This window comes from Brachyhypopomus gauderio, chromosome 9 (assembly GCF_052324685.1).
Source record: "Brachyhypopomus gauderio isolate BG-103 chromosome 9, BGAUD_0.2, whole genome shotgun sequence".
NCBI classification, from domain to species: Eukaryota; Metazoa; Chordata; class Actinopteri; order Gymnotiformes; family Hypopomidae; genus Brachyhypopomus; species Brachyhypopomus gauderio.
In genome coordinates this window covers 14,097,534-14,114,338 of record NC_135219.1, presented here as the reverse complement: position 1 = coordinate 14,114,338, position 16,805 = coordinate 14,097,534, and the positions used below count along the sequence as shown (strand labels likewise).

Genomic DNA, 16,805 nt, shown 5'->3' with positions numbered 1-16,805 from the left:
CAATTCTGACAGCAGCCATCAGAATATGTGACCCCACTGAATCTCCAGGTAACAATAGTAGCCTACACCGTGACCCCACAATAACAGAAAACAATGAAAAAATAACCCTAACCTTTTATTAGTCTATATTTAAACATTTTATCCAAATGTTTAGAATAACCATGACAGCATCTTGCTTACGATGACGCTTGCTATTTTCGTGTAAAATGATGTAACGAAACATTCTTGTTTAAGTACATTTATGTAATTAAGAGAAGATAAAATGTAAATGATCTGTCATCTTTTGGCTGGAGGACACCAAAAAACGAGTAAAGAAATGCATCAGCGTAGCATTCGTAAAGCGTTGGTGCCTTTAAAAAAAGACTCGAAAGGACTTGAAATTCCAAGTTTCAGACTTGGGACTTGACTTGACGGTTGCTTGTCTTGACTCGAGACTTGACTTGAGTTGACTGTCTTTGCTTGAGACTTGACTCGGGACTTGAGGATAAAGACTTGGACTTACTTGAGACTTGCAAAACACTGACTTGGTCCCACCTCTGTAACGAGTTACTTTTATTATAGAGTAATCCAGTTACTAACTCAGTTACTTTTTTGAACAAGTAGTGAGTAACTATAATTACTTTTTTAAAGTAACGTTCCCAACACTGCCCATCTCCCAGTCTCCCAGTCTCCCTTCTCCCAGTCTCCAATCTCCCAGTCTCACTGTCATCCAGACAAGCAAACATTTTTGGTTGCATTCCATTTCACAGCCTTGAAATTAATAATAGTGTGTGTGATGATATCAAACTTCCCCTGAAACCAGCTCACCTGAGATCACCACAGTGTTCCTTTGAAATGTTAAAATTTTGACATCAGTGACATGCCCTTGAACTCCCTTTTGTTTACTAAAGGAAATGAGTAACTATTTCTGCCCTTAAATCAACCCCCTGACACAGGTAGGTGGTGACTGATGGACTCTCTCCCCTGAATGTCCTCAGCTTGGTCATTGTTCTATATGGGCTGTGGTGGATGTTACAAACCTCAAATTGTTTAAAACACACACACACTTTCACACTTATACATTCACACTTACATTTGCACTTACAGTCACACACTTACACACACACACTCATATGGTCACACTTACACACTCACAGACACTTACACACACACTTACCTACTCTCACATTCACACAATTACACACTCACACACACCTACACACTCACTCACTTACACACCTACACACTTATACACTTACACACAATTTTTTTTCACTATTTCAAGTTGCTCATGCATGATGTGGTTGTTGCATGTAAGTTCCTCTCAATATCTTACAGTAATTATCACAATACAAGTACAATAAGGTACAATAAAGTACAAAATGTATCCTGCAACAGTATGCAAGTAGAAAATAGAATAAAGTAGAATAATGTTTAAATTTTACAATTGTATTACTTTAATTTTACTTAAAAGTCCACAATGACTGTAAAATGACTGTACAGTAAAGATGTAATGATACTGACTTGCTGTTTTCCTCTTTCCTCTTTCTTACGGAAATCCATCTCCTATAGTTCAGTAACATACTGACATTAAGCACCTTTAGACAGTGGGATCCCCTGCAAAACCTAACAGGATTAGTGGTGAAATAAGTGTAATAAGAGAAATAAAATTGCTATTAATGCAACAGACGAGATGGGAGAGGATTAAAGGGTGGATTACACAACAGTGTCCAGCACTGATTTACAGTTGTGTTACTGGCATCAGCTTGCACATATGAATGGAGTTATTATGATTTATCATGCCTTTGATTCAGTAGGAGCCATCAACTGCCATTGTCCACTGTAAAGGTCTGTCTCTGAAGAACAAAACAGACCTCCTAAGACAACCTCTTTAACAATTGCACTAGAAAATTCAAATAAAGTTATTCTTTCATAGTTTCATACCTCATGATCATAACACAAGTAATAAAACATTGTAGCAAGTTAACACACAATTACCTACCATTTTGTGTTACCTAGGCTACAACAACTTAAAAAATGGTTGGTATAAGATTAACAATAAACACCAGAATTTTACACCAGTAAGGCTGACTGAAGCAAACAGTCAAAGGACAGAAAACAGCAGACAGTGTAACGGTGAGAATCAGAAAAGTTCCCTTAAGGTGAACAGACATTACTGACTACACAGGCTCACAGATAAAAGTCCCACAGGGGAAAAACTTAAAGGGTTAACACTGTGTTCACAGTGATATGGAAAGACAAATATATCATTACAGTACTACTACAGTGGGTACGGAAAGTATTCAGACCCCTTAAAATTTTACACACACCTGTCTATATAAGACCTCACAGCTCACAGTGCATATCAGAACAAATGAGAATCATGAGGTCAAAGGAACTGCCCAAGGAGCTCAGAGACAGAACTGTGGCGAGGCACAGATCTGGATAAGATTACTTAAGAATGTTTGCATCACTCAAGGTTCCTAAGAGCACAGTGGCCTCCATAATCCTTAAATGGAAGAAGTTAGGGATGACTTCTTCCTAGACATGGCCATCCAGCCAAACTGAGCAATCGTGGGAGAAGAGCCTTGGTGAGAGAGGTAAAGAAGAACCCAAAGATCACTGTGGCTGAGGTCCAGAAATGCAGTAGGGAGATGGAAGTTCCATAAAGTTCCACTATCACTATCGCATATGAAAGTCTGCACAGAGTTTGCCAAAAACACATGAAGGACTCCCAGACTATAAGAAATAAGATTCTCTAGACTGATGAGACGAAGATTGTGTTGTGGTGTAAATTCTAAGCGGGATGTGTGGAGAACACAAGGCACTGCTCATCACCTGCCCAATACAATCCCAACAGTGAAATATGGTGGTGGCAGCATCATGCTATGGGGGGGGGGGGGTGTTTTCTCAGCTGCAGGGACAGGACAACTGGTTGCAATTGAAGGAAAGATGAATGCGGCCAAGAATAAAGATATCCTGGAAGAAAACTTCTTCCAGAGTATTCTGGACCTAAGACTGGGCCGAAGGTTCACCTTCCAACAAGACAATGACCCTAAGCACACAACTAAAATAACAAAGGAATGGCTTCAGAGCAACTCTGTGACATGTTGACTGGCCCAGCCAGAGCCCTAACCTAAACCCAATTGATCATCTCTGGAGAGACCTGAAAATGGCTGTCCACCAATGTTCACCATCTAACCTGACGGAACTGGAGAGGATCTGCAAGGAACAATGGCAGAGAATCCCCAAATACAGGTGTGAAAATTTTGTTGTACTAGCTCAAAAGAGTGCTTCTACTCAATACTGTGCAAAGAATCTGAATACTTATGATCACGTGATAGGCCTATTTCAGTTTTTCTTTTTTAATAAATTTGCAAAAATGTCTACATTTCTGTTAAGATGAATAAGAAATAAAATGAATATCTTTTTTGATTTTAGCAAATGGCTACAATGAAACAGAGTGAAACATTTTAAGGGGTCTGAATACTTTCTGTACCCACTGTAAGACAAATATCATTAAAGTGCTACTAATTTGGGTTGCTTGGTGAACTTGTGCACCTATGACAGAAATTTTTTTTTCTTATACATACTGATAGCGCTTGCTAGTAAGTTCCTAAGGAAGTGTCCTTGAGATGTGCACATTCCGGGGTAAGTTCAAACCCGATGGAATTTTAGGTCTACATTTACACTGGTTTTAAGCTCCTTTATGAAGGTTCCTGGTGTTCAGATCAGTGAATTATTACATTTGGGGTTTCCTGGTATAAGAACAGAAAGTCAGATGGTAGGGCTGATAACTGTCACTTGGTCAGGGCTTAAATGTCATTTTAATGCCTGTGGTTTTATGCACCTGCCATCACAGATTTCCTGTGAAACTCACAGTTCCAGGAGTAGACCATCAAAAGTTCAATTCAGTACGCAAATATGTTGGCATGTAGTATGTATAGTATGTTGATGGGCAGAATGTTAGCATGCAGTATGTGAACTATGTTGTATAGCAGTATGTCAGTAAGAGACTTCAAGTTCACTTCATTAATAGAAACACAGAAAAAAAAAATTATAAAAGATGTTAAGTGAAAGCCTGTGAGCCTGTGTCTCCTCCTATCAGGACTGTGATGCCTCCGCAGAATGTTGGTGATTGGTGGGGCCGCCAGGTTGTGCGCAATACCAGTTTCAAATGTGAGCAAAATTGACCAATCATATCTTCCCTCTTAGTGGGCGGGCTTAACTGTATGATAATTTCCACCCGCTGTGGCGATGCTAGCTGTCGTTAGCGTACCACCGCTAGCTAGTTTCGATTCAGTCCTTTGATGCGCTCGTGCGTGTTGTTTACATATTCCGCTTCCGAGGAACACGAAGCTGTGGAACCTTATTTCAGGGTTGTCAACTCTCACGCATTGAGCGTGAGACGCACGCATTTGACCGTTTTCACACGCTCTCACGCCACACTTCCGATATCTCACGCCGAAAAAAAAATCTAGTTTATTTACCTCTGATCCACATATATGATTCAATGAGTTACTAGTTCGCTCTGGCGCCAACCACCGGCATATAACACTTAATTTGTGTCCATTTTACGTTCCCCCCCAGTTGAAAACTTTCGTTCGCCACCCCCCACCCCCCTCAACAATTTACACTCGCCACATCCTCCAGGTTCAAATCTCACTCCAAGTGATCTTCAAAAGTTGGCAACCCTGTTATTTTGCTTAAGAAGTTATCTAGTACATATGTTATTGTTTATTGCGTTTTTAAAGCTGTACTGTCATCTAAATTTTTTTTTCCTTTATTGCAGTTAATTAGGAGAGGAAACAATTTTTTTTTTTGGGAGGGGTTGGATGGGAGCTGGCCCAGCGGTTCGCTACTGATATATATACATATATATATATATATATATATATATATATATATATATACACACAGGAGTTGGACAATGAAACTGAAACACCTGTCATTTTAGTGTGGGAGGTGTCATGGCTAAATTGGACCAGCCTGGTGGCCAGTCTTCATTAATTGCACATTGCACCAGTAAGAGCAGTGTGTGAAGGTTCAATTAACAGAGTAAGTAAATATTGCAATGCACACAACATTATGGGTGACATACTGGGTGGATCACTGATGGTTTGGGCTGCCATATCAGGGCATTCCCTTGGTTCAATACTTGTGCTAGATGGGCGCGTCACTGCCAATGACTACTGAACCATTCTGGAGGGCCATGTGCATCCAATGGTTCAAACATTGTATCCAGAAGGCGGTGCCGTGTATCAGGATGACAATGCACCAATACACAGCATGACTGGTGAAAGATTGGTTTGATGAACATGAAATTGAAGTTGAACATCTCTCATGGCCTGTTTGGGAGGAGCGAGTCAGGAAATGTATTCCTTCACCAGCATCACGTAGTGACCTGGCCACTATCTTGCAAGAAGAATGGCTTAAAATCCCTCTGATCACTGTGCAGGACTTATATATGTCGTTCCCAAGACGAATTGACACTGTATTGGCCACTAAAGAAGGCCCTACACCATACTAATAAATTAGAGCTACTCGGCCCCAGCCAACATCCCAGTCAACAGTTCGGCTTTTTCACAATGGACTGCTTTTAAAGGGGGGTTCATTATAACTAGTAAATAGTTTATTATGAAATGTTTAACCTGCATGTTTATGACCATTTCATTATTTATCGCCACTTTGTTTTCTTCTGGATACGTCACTTCTCTAAGATTTAGGATGGAAATGTTTCACCCACATCTTGGGGAAAGTTGTAGAATCACATCCTTGAATCTGTCAAATACCTTTAAACAATTACTCACACCAGTTTCCTCTAAGACATGTTGAACACTACCATTACCTCATCTAGCAGTTTTCGTACCTATTTCATCTCTTCTCATGAGCTGATGAATCATTCACAGTTAAGTTTACTGAACATTGTAGCAAAAAAATCTCTAACATCACCTATACAGGTACTTAATGTGTGACCACAGATTCCACGGTAGTAGGTCATGGTTTATGCGTGCACCAGTTACCCTGAGCACACCAGGAAAAGGCTGACAAAGACCTGTATGGTCATGCCTTCACCACGCTGTACTTCCTGAAGGGAGGCGTTTTCACAACACTGATTCATTTGTCAGTGCTATGGGCCACAAAATACAGAATAAAAATGAAATGTAGAAGAACGGATTAGCATACCACAGGATTATAACTTACCTAAATATGGTTTACTGTAAAAAAAGAAAAAATGCAATCGTTGATTGGAGAAACCCACAGTATAGGCAAACTACGTGTACACTGTGCATCCTGTTTTTAATACATAAATGTGTCGAAATCTCCCTGACTAGTAAAAGTCAAAGGTCTGGGAAACAGACACTGGAAGAAAGTACGGCAGTGATAACAACTATTTGTCCCATCATTGAACTACTTTTCTTAAGAAGGAATCATCAGGGCCGTGTCGGTGTTTATACTCAAGGCCTTGTGTTATTTTTGTGGATAAACATTTCTGCCGAATAAACACATTTCTAAAGAGGACCCACAAAGGCTGGATACGACTCATTCACCAAACTGACCTAAGATCAGGTGAAGCAGCTGACGACATTTGTGACGTTGTGATTACTCTGATCCCCTGTCTACTGACAGATGGCGTGTTTAGCACGTGGACCGGACACAGCGACGTACCCAAGGACACAGATGCTGTGCTTCCGGCGGAAGTCTTTCGGTAGTGTGGTCCACACACTGATACAACAGCAGTCACACTGGCTTGTACATGCTAACAACTAGTACATAACCGAGCGTCACACAGCGTAAACAGTGACTGTCAAAAATACTGGCACCACTGTACAACATGCTAAATACCGCTGCCATTTTACAACATACAAAACACATTGTACAGGCTAAATTTCACGACCATCGTACATGATTAATACTGCCATCATCGTAGAACATACTAAAAAACACAAAAGACTAACAGACCGAACTCTTTGGTCTCCACGATTCTTTATTAAGCTTATTAAAAAATTAACATAGCAAGTGCTTTTGTTTCCCGTGCTGGATCTTATAATGTATATTTTCAAAATCACAAAATAAAAATTAATACTACTGACAAAATTATTGACACTAGATTTGCAATTTGGCATCTCTGCCCACTCTTATTAAAAGGAATGGAGTGAAATGAATAAGTGTGTAATTTGCTGCAGTCACCATGAACTTTCTCCTGGAAACCCCTGAATGTGTCTCAGCTGAACACCTTCACTATCAGTGCTTTCCCCAACACAGACAACAGAAGAGACCGGAGAAATTGGCCCTCACATGAGAACAGGTTTTTCTCTTTTAACTGTGTGAAAGAGCAACATTTCTTCTGTGGGTTCCTGCAGTTCGTAACACATGAGTGCACCTTCAAAGAGAATTAGCTGCATGAACGGCAAATGTTTCTAACTGCTTCTAAAAGGTACCGGTACAACTCTGTGATGCTTAAAATAATTATCTCAATGTCACCCTTCATCTGTTCACCCTTCATTTCTCCACGCTCAAGTCTTCTACTCGAGGCCTGGGACTCTGTGCGGGACAGTATTCTGTGTGTGCGGGACAGTGTTCTGCTGTTCCTGTGATTGTGCGCTTCTTGACTGATAATGATGTCATTCCTGAGATCTGTAAGTGTCCCTCCTCCATCTTGGACGTCTCTGCCCCACACACCCCTGTCACCACTGGGACAACCCTGGTGTTAAAGCTGTCCATCCTCCTGCTTCTGTCGGTAGTTACAGTAGCCCACTGACCGCTGAACTGTCCTGGTTGCTCAGCGGTGAATATGGAATCTGGTGTTTCAGTTTCAGAGGTGAACTGTAGGACTAAGAGTGTTGCCCAAGGACTCTTATATATATATATATATATATATATATATATATATATATATATATATATATATATATATATATATATATATATATACACACACACACACACACACACACAGTATATAAACTCTACAGGATATGCAGTGTGGTCTCTGATAAACTCTACAGGAAATGCACTGTGGTCTCTGATAAACTCTACAGGAAATACACTGTGGTCTCAGATAAACTCTACAGGAAATGCACTGTGGTCTCTGATAAACTCTACAGGAAATACACTGTGGTCTCAGATAAACTCTACAGGAAATGCACTGTGGTCTCTGATAAACTCTACAGGAAATACACTGTGGTCTCAGATAAACTACAGGAAATGCAGTGTGGTCTCAGATAAACTCTAAAGGAAATCCAATATTCTCTCTGATAAACTCTACAGGAAATGCAGTATGGTCTCAGATAAACTCTGTAGGAATGTAGTATGACCGCTTCTCTGATCACTTTTAAGAACACTGAGGTGTTTTAGAGATATTAAACATACTTCAATGCATCCTCTTCAGGGTATGCTTGCAGTACCACCTAGTGGTCTGAAGAGGGCGTTGGCTGCTGCTATTGTGTGTCCAGAGCCCAAAGGCAGCATAATCTGTGAATGAAGATGAGTAATCAGTAAACACTGCCTCCTCTGCAGTGTTGTGTCTGCATCGGTGTGATCTTGGGGACGTTATAACTGAGGTGAGAAACTACTTCTGTTTGTTTCTTTAGCTGTTCTACTATTCCATGCTCCCTTATCACAAACAGATACAGATCAGATGACAAACATTTCCTCAGTTTTCCTCTCCAACATAGAACCATTCAAGGAACCATCAAAACACGTGTGAGCTAATACACACACATACACACAGTAAAACAACACACACACACACACACACACACACATCCGTACATCCTCAACAGACACAGTATCTACTGTCTACCAGTTTCCAAAATGGCTACAGTATCTACCAGAGGAGGTCAGACTAAGTGATTTCTGTATAGCTGTTCTGTGACAACATGTCATGACCTGGTAACCTGGTTCTGAAGATTATCCATGAGATCCAGTCAACTTCTGCACCACCTCCAATGCCAGTAAGACTGATACCAGTATGACTCTGATACCATTGCTAGGAATGACAGTGCAGATGAAGAAAACTGAACCTTATGATCATGTGCTTCTCCTTACTGACAGACAAGTCCTGAATTTAGAACTTGGCATCTGAATGTAAACAGGTCTCCCTCAGGCTCTCTCTGCACCTGTATAACTAGTCATGTCACTGGGTCACCACAAACTGCTGTCTCAAACACACATTTGTGTGTGCATGCATGCCTGTGTGTGTGTGTGTGTGTGTGTGTGTGTGTGTGTGTGTGTGTGTGTGTGTGTGTGTGTTTCTGTGCATGTGTGCGTGGGTGCATGTATATGTGTTAAGTAACACAGAAGTCAAACACGCATTTACCCAACTACCCAACTAATGGTTCCTACCATTTCCACCCAAATACCACATGACCTAGTATTTATGATTCATTTCAGGATTCTGTACTCAGCAGTGAAACCAGGCCCTGTCTAACTTTCAGCGGCACTCACGTGGATATCCACGTGCTCACACATCATGAACACACGTGAACATTTTCCTGCTGAAGCTGTACACTCTCCCAAAATTCACAGCATAACTACACAACTATTCAGGAGCACAAAACGACATTCCTCCCTGTTCCCTACACTGGAATACCTACCCTCTGCCTTTATCTCTGCCTGAATGAGATATAATAGATGTGTCACTGTTAGAATAAAAAACTGGTACTTTACATAGAGGAGTAATTTTGCATGCTTTGATTCAATAGAGATTACGTTGAAAAAAAAACGTTTTTGATGTCATTCTGAAATATAACCTAGCCATTGAAATATAATCTAGACATTAAAATGAAATTGAAGTTATGGCTTTGGGCTGCTTTAATTTGCTTTCATACGCAAGATGACGTACATTGGCTGTGACATTTTATTCGTTTAAGTTCATTGACTTGTGTAAAACCTATAATGTCAAAATGAAATTCGCATTACAATATTGGGTGAAAGTGAGCTGATACTATTTATGGTGTGTGTGTGTATGTGTGTGTGTGTGTGTGTGCGTGCGCGTGTGTGTGTCACTGAAAAGATTCACTGAACACGTGTGGAAATCCACAGCGTGTGTTCACCTGACACCTTACTGCAGGAGTGAAGTTCAGAAACTGGCACAGATCGCTACACTGGCACGGTTGTATTTCAGTGGTGACATAATAACAGCTCATTAATGAAGAGCAGAAGAATATCTGCCACTCAACATTGTGTCTCTTCTGAGGTGTTTGACTCTATTCACCTATGACTACAGACATATTTACTACAGCAGTATGCAGACTCTGCCTGACCTGTACACACAGCTTCATATGTCATAACCCAGGGCTTTGGGAGAGGTCTGGATGATAGGCCTCGTGGACCACAGAGTGCCCAGACTGGACAGCAAGACTGCTAAAGTTGACATTAAAAAATACATTTAAAAAGTCATTTAAAAAGTGGTTAAGAAATGTGAAAGAATTAACCAAACATGAGATGTTAGAGGTACTAATGATAGAATGAGTTAACATTGCCTTAGAGTTGCTGCCACAGATTCACAAAGCCTGGCTATGAGTTCAGGAGACTCAAGGGGACTAATCAGACAGACAGACAGACAGACAGACAAGCAGACAGTCAGTTCCAGTGATAACACACAGTATAACTGACTTGGATAAATAATCTCTCTTATCCTGAATTTCTTACGATATCCCGGAATGTGGTTTGTCAGATTGGATTAGTCAAGACTGGAGTTTCCACAGCTAATTGTTTATTTGGTTCTTGCTTAAGTTCCGTGAGCCCTGCCTTTTACTTTATGGTAGTAATGTTAATGCCATAGAGCTTGTAATAGATTAGGAATAATAACCTAGGTTCAGCCAGAGGTTTTAGATACATCACATGCTCTGAGGTTCTGGGTGAGAAGACCTTAACGGGAAGGACTACGTTCAGGAAGAACTCATCTAACCTCCCTCTCTATCTCCTTCCCTCCCTCTCCTTCTCACCACCTCTCTCTCTCTCTCTCTACTCCTCTCTCTCATCTCCTCCTCTCTCTCTCTCTTTCTCACCCACTCTCTCCCTCTCTCTAATCGCCTCCTCCCTCCCTCTTTCTTCCTGAAGCTCCTTCCACCACCTCCCTATTCTCTTCATGTGTGAATTGTGGGTAAGGAGCATGGGGTCTCCACAGTGCCATGGTGTCCATCACCAGACAATAAACGTGAGGCAGAAAGCAGAAGGTTTGCATGGAGATGCCTAAACACATACCTAGACACAAGCTGGAACAGGTGAGTGATTAGTACAGGTTGGTGTATCATGGCACCAACCCACACGATACTGGGAGCTGAGGGAGGATGAGAGATGGATTCTTAATCACATGCTGAGCAGGAAGCTGTGGTCTGGCGACCAGTAGCAACACCTGAGAAGAACTGTTACTCTGGTTTACCTGTTACTAGGTCACACCCAATTTCAAAAGTGTGACGAGTCAGGTAGGGCGTAAAAGAGCCATGCTCTGGGCACCTGCTGAAAGCACCTTCTCATACAGGCGTGTCCCGCTCACCTCACTGATGACTGGAGAATGGAGGTATGAACCTCTACACGCATCAATGAGAGGACAAAATGTTTCTCACATTACACTATGTAACACAAGTTTTGTTCCCAGCTTTTTAATGTTATATTCCAATTGCTTATGTCTAAAACAAATTAAAAATTGCTTACATTTATCATAAACTTTGCTTTTGTGACCACGGCAACGAAAATTATGAATTTTTATTATAGAAACAGACGATTTTGCATCTTCTCATTTATACAGTCAGACTAAGAACACTATAGGCATTGCAAATTTACACAGATTACCAAAAACTGTTCAGAAGTGTGTGGTTTTCCGAGATTTATGACTATACTGCAAATCAGTTTCAAGAATCAATCCCCAAATATAGTCGGCCATTATGTTCTCGTTATATTGTCCTTGGTAACGGCGTTCAAAGTTCATAATGTCCTGGTGGAAGCGCTCGCCTTGCTCCTCTGAATAAACTCCCATGTTCTCTTTGAACTTATCAAGATGAGCATCAAGGATTTGGATTTTGAGTGACATCCTGCAGCCCATTGCAGCATAGTTCTTTATCAGAGTCTGAACCAGTACATACTTTTCATCTTTATGATTGCCTAGGAAGCCGCGAACCACTGCGACAAAACTGTTCCAAGCCGCTCTCTCCTTCCTATTCAGCTTCTTGGGAAATTCACTGCACTCTATGATCTTCTTGATTTGTGGTCCGACGAAGACACCCACTTTGATCTTTGCTTCAGACAGCTTAGGGAAAAGATCTTGGAGGTAATTGAAAGCTCTCGACTCCTTATCTAGAACCCTGACAAATTGTTTTATGAGCCCCAACTTGATGTGCAGTGGTGGCATCAGCACCTTGCGTGGGTCCACCAGTGGCTCCCACTTTACATTGTTCTTCCCCACAGTCAACTCTGTCCACTGAGGCCAGTCCCTCCTGTGATAGTGCGCTATAGTATCCCGGCTGTCCCATAGGCAAATAAAGCAAGGATACTTAGTAAAACCACCTTGGAGGCCCATCAGGAATTACACCATTTGACACCAGCAGAGTACTTTTTCACTCTTGTCTTTATAAAATGGCCACATAGGCCTTCATAGCAAAATGCGTCTGCTGGATGTATGCAACCTCTTGATGCCATCTAAATTGACTAAGTTGCTGTGTACTGTAAGGAAAAAGGATGTCCCTCCAAACTCGATAAAAATGGTCAATCTTTATTCCATGCAGTATCAAAGTACAAGAGTGTACTGAGGATTCAGCAGAGCAAGATTGATCATCTGGTAGCAAAGTAACACACAATATATACATTTGAAGTAGTGGTCCTTCCTAAGCTCCTCCTGTAATGGGTTTGGGGTGAAGTGTGAATACTGTCATTATCAGAATCTGAATAGATATTGAATTCACACCTGTCTGTCCAGGTCAATTCCCCTTTGTCTGTGATGGCTGTTGCCCACATACTATGCAATCCCAATCAATTAGATCATGTCTCTCCGTCTCTCAGGAAGGGCTATAGTGGCCCTATATAACTGTAGTTATACAGCTACCTACAATTCTGTACAGTCCCAGAAAGTTCTAGATAATTCTGGACAGTTCTAGAAACTTCTTGATTGTTCTCACAATTCCAGAAGCTTCTTAAGTATCTTGAAATATAGCGAATATCCTTAAAAATAGATCAATTTCAAAATATCATTGTGCTGACCACAAAAGCAAAGTTTACAGGGAATAATAACGTTTTTCTATTCATTTAGGGTAGAAACAATCAGGAAAACACACTTAACAACTGGGAACAAAATTTTTTTTGAAAATTGTTACATGGTGTTATCAAAGCTACTGTGGTTATCAGGAGCAGAACCGGAGCCTCAATTCATATATTCATATTTGTTTCAGTGTCCATCTGAAGGACTGATGTCACAGTGGAATGCAAAATGTTATGCTCTGATCCAGTCATGTTTGTGGTGAAGCTAACGTGGGTGACCTGACCATAATCAGACTGATCCAGTCATCTTGGAAGCTAACACATGTGATCTGACCATAATCAGACTGAACCAGTCATGTTGGAAGCTAACGGGGGTGACCTAATCATAATCAGACTGATCCAGTCATGTTGGAAGCTAACAGGGGTGACCTGACCATAATCAGACTGATCCAGTCATGTTGGAAGCTAACTGGGGTGACCTGACCATAATCAGACTGATCCAGTCATGTCAGTGCTACACCCGCTGAGGAGACTCTGGTGATAGGAGACTCTATAGTCCGGCACGTGAAAGTCGCTATTCCTGTAGGGGCACCAGCGGTTACAGTCAGCTGTTTACCGGTAGCCAGAGCGCCGGACATTAGTGGCAACCTTAGACTGTTAGCTCATAGGAGGTTTTCTAGGATAGTGATTCATGTAGGGGCCAACGATATACGTCTGCGGCAGTCAGAGGTGACTAAGGCTAATGTTAAAGAGGTGGTTAAATTAGCCCAGACGATGTCCGATGCCGTAATCTGCTCTGGCCCCATCCCAATGCGGCGCGGTGATGAGCAATACAGCAGGCTCACGTCGCTAAACCGCTGGATGTCCAAGTGGTGCTCCGAAAATCAAGTGGGCTTTATTAATAATTGGAAAGAGTTTGAGGGCAAGCCTGGTCTTTTAGGCAGGGACGGTGTCCACCCCACCCGGGATGGCGCTGCCCTGTTATCTTGCAGCATAGCCCGTAGTCTGTTAGTTAGTGGGCAGTGTAGTACTAGGAGCTGCTGACTAACCAGAGTCGCGACCAGGCCGCAGACTAACGGGCTAAACCTGTCTGCGAGCTGCTTAGAGACGTCACCAAGATCCCATAGGATTGAGACTGTGTCTGTGCCCCGGGTTAAATTAAATCATAAGAAAATATTCCGTCCTAAGTTTTTAACTAATATTCAAACTTCACATCCAATTATTACCTATATGACCGATCTGAAAATTGGATTAATTAATATTCAATCACTCAACTCTAAAGCAGTTTTTATGAATGAACTTATAACTGACCAGAAAATTGATATTCTATGTCTACCTGAAACGTGGATTCAATCTGGTGACTATTTATCTCTAAACGAAGCCACTCCTGTGGGATATAGTTATATACATAAACCTAGATTGTCAGGCAGAGGAGGATACATACATATTATATATGTATAATATATCGTGATTGTTTAGAAATTCATCAGAAATACTTGGATATCTTTAATTCATTTGAGATGCTGTCTATTAATGTAATTAGTCCATCTGAAAATAAAAGTTCATTTTCCCTAACAAATGTATATAGACCACCAGGGCCTTACTCAGATTTCTTAAAAGATTTCACAGATTTTACAGCAAATTTAGCAGTTAGTAGTGACAAAATAATAATGGTAGGAGACTTTAACATACATTTTGATAATGCGGAGGATCCACTGACAAGGGCTTTTACTTCTATATTGAACTCTGTTGGCATTACACAAAACATTGTAGGACCCACACACTATCAAAATCATACCCTAGATTTAATCTTAACGTTGGGTATTGACGTAGATAATATAAATATACTCCCGCAAACCGTAGCTATCTCTGATCACTATTTAGTCAAATTTGAGATTCATCTTAACATAAATACCCGCCCGTCTCCTCGGCAGTGTATAAAGCGCTCGATAAATTCATTAACAGCAACACAGTTTATTGAAGCCCTCCCTGATTTAACTGCTCTAGCCCACTCGCCATCCTATCCAGGAGAGTTAGACAGTCTAACCAACTGCATAGAGAATACCTGCAGATCAGCTCTAGATATAGTAGCTCCACTCAAATATAAAAAGACTAGATCTAAAAAACTCGCTCCGTGGTACACTGACCAAACTAGAAACTTAAAACAAATAGCACGTAAATTAGAGCGTAAATGGCGATCTACTAAGTTGGAAGTATTCTACTGTGCCTGGAAGGATAGCATCATTGACTACAAACGGGCACTCGCTAAAGCACGCTCAGCATACCTAGCCTCACTGATAGAGAAAAATAAAAACAATCCTAGATTTCTTTTTAATACTATTTCCAAACTTACAAAAAATCAAGCAGGCGCAGAACCTCAGATTCCAGTAAACCTCACTAGTAATGTATTTATAGATTTTTTTGATAATAAAATAGAGAATATTAGACAAAATATAAAACTTTTTATTAGCAATACAACTGGTATGTCATCTGGTTTGGTTGACATCGATTTAAATCGCATACTGGGAGAAAAACTTGATGCTTTTCATCCACTCCCACAATCAGAATTAGAGAAAATAATTTCTTCCTTAAATTGTGCTACCTGCACACTAGACTCGGTTCCATCAAAGTTATTAAAAGAGGTATTACCAGCGGTAACTGAACCTCTTCTAACTATAGTTAACTCATCCATTACAATAGGTCACATGCCCAAATCATGTAAATTAGCAGTTATTAAACCTCTGATTAAGAAACCAAATCTTGATCCTACTGTACTATCTAATTATAGACCCATTTCAAACACATCATTTATATCTAAGATCATAGAAAAAGCTGTTGCCCAGCAATTATGCCTATATCTGCATAGGCATCACATATTTGAAAAGTTCCAATCTGGTTTTAGGCCCCATCACAGTACTGAAACAGCATTAGTTAAAGTAACAAATGACCTCCTCCTTGCTTCAGATCAAGGTTATGTATCGCTGTTAGTGCTTCTTGATCTTAGTGCAGCTTTCGACACAATTGATCATAGGATCTTGCTAGAAAGGTTAGAACGCTGGGTTGGAGTCTCTGGCACAGCCCTTTCATGGTTTCATTCTTACTTAACAAATCGCTATCAGTTTGTAGAGCTCAATAATATTCCATCCAAACATACAAAAGTTAAATATGGGGTCCCGCAAGGCTCCATTCTAGGACCACTATTATTTACATTATATATGCTACCATTGGGCACAGTTATAAACAAACATGGTGTCAATTTTCACTGCTATGCAGATGACACTCAACTTTACATATCAGCCAAACCTGATGACAAACTCAGTTTAAGAAAAATTGAGGCCTGTGTAAGAGATATTAAATGCTGGATGTCTCTAAACTTCCTCCAACTTAATGAGGACAAAACAGAAGTTCTCCTTCTGGGCCCTAAGGCCTCAAAACAGAAAATTCCAGATCTAATGCTTAATCTCACAGGCTACCCCATTACACCTGGCACAGTAGCCAAAAACCTAGGCGTCATACTCGACTCTGACCTATCATTTGATAAATACATAGATAATACTACTAGGATAGCTTTTCTACATCTCCGTAACATTGCTAAATTAAGAAATGCATTATCACAGGATGATGCGGAA

At 40.7% G+C, this 16,805-nt stretch overlaps 1 long non-coding RNA gene across 1 annotated transcript; it reads left to right on the top strand.

The window, feature by feature from the left end:
• Positions 1-8,437: 8,437 nt before the first annotated feature.
• LOC143523158 (uncharacterized) lies at positions 8,438-14,605 on the top strand. The gene is made up of 4 exons (XR_013133236.1): positions 8,438-8,543; positions 11,047-11,210; positions 11,379-11,506; positions 13,368-14,605. It is a non-coding gene; the product is annotated as an uncharacterized LOC143523158 (long non-coding RNA).
• Positions 14,606-16,805: the final 2,200 nt, after the last annotated feature.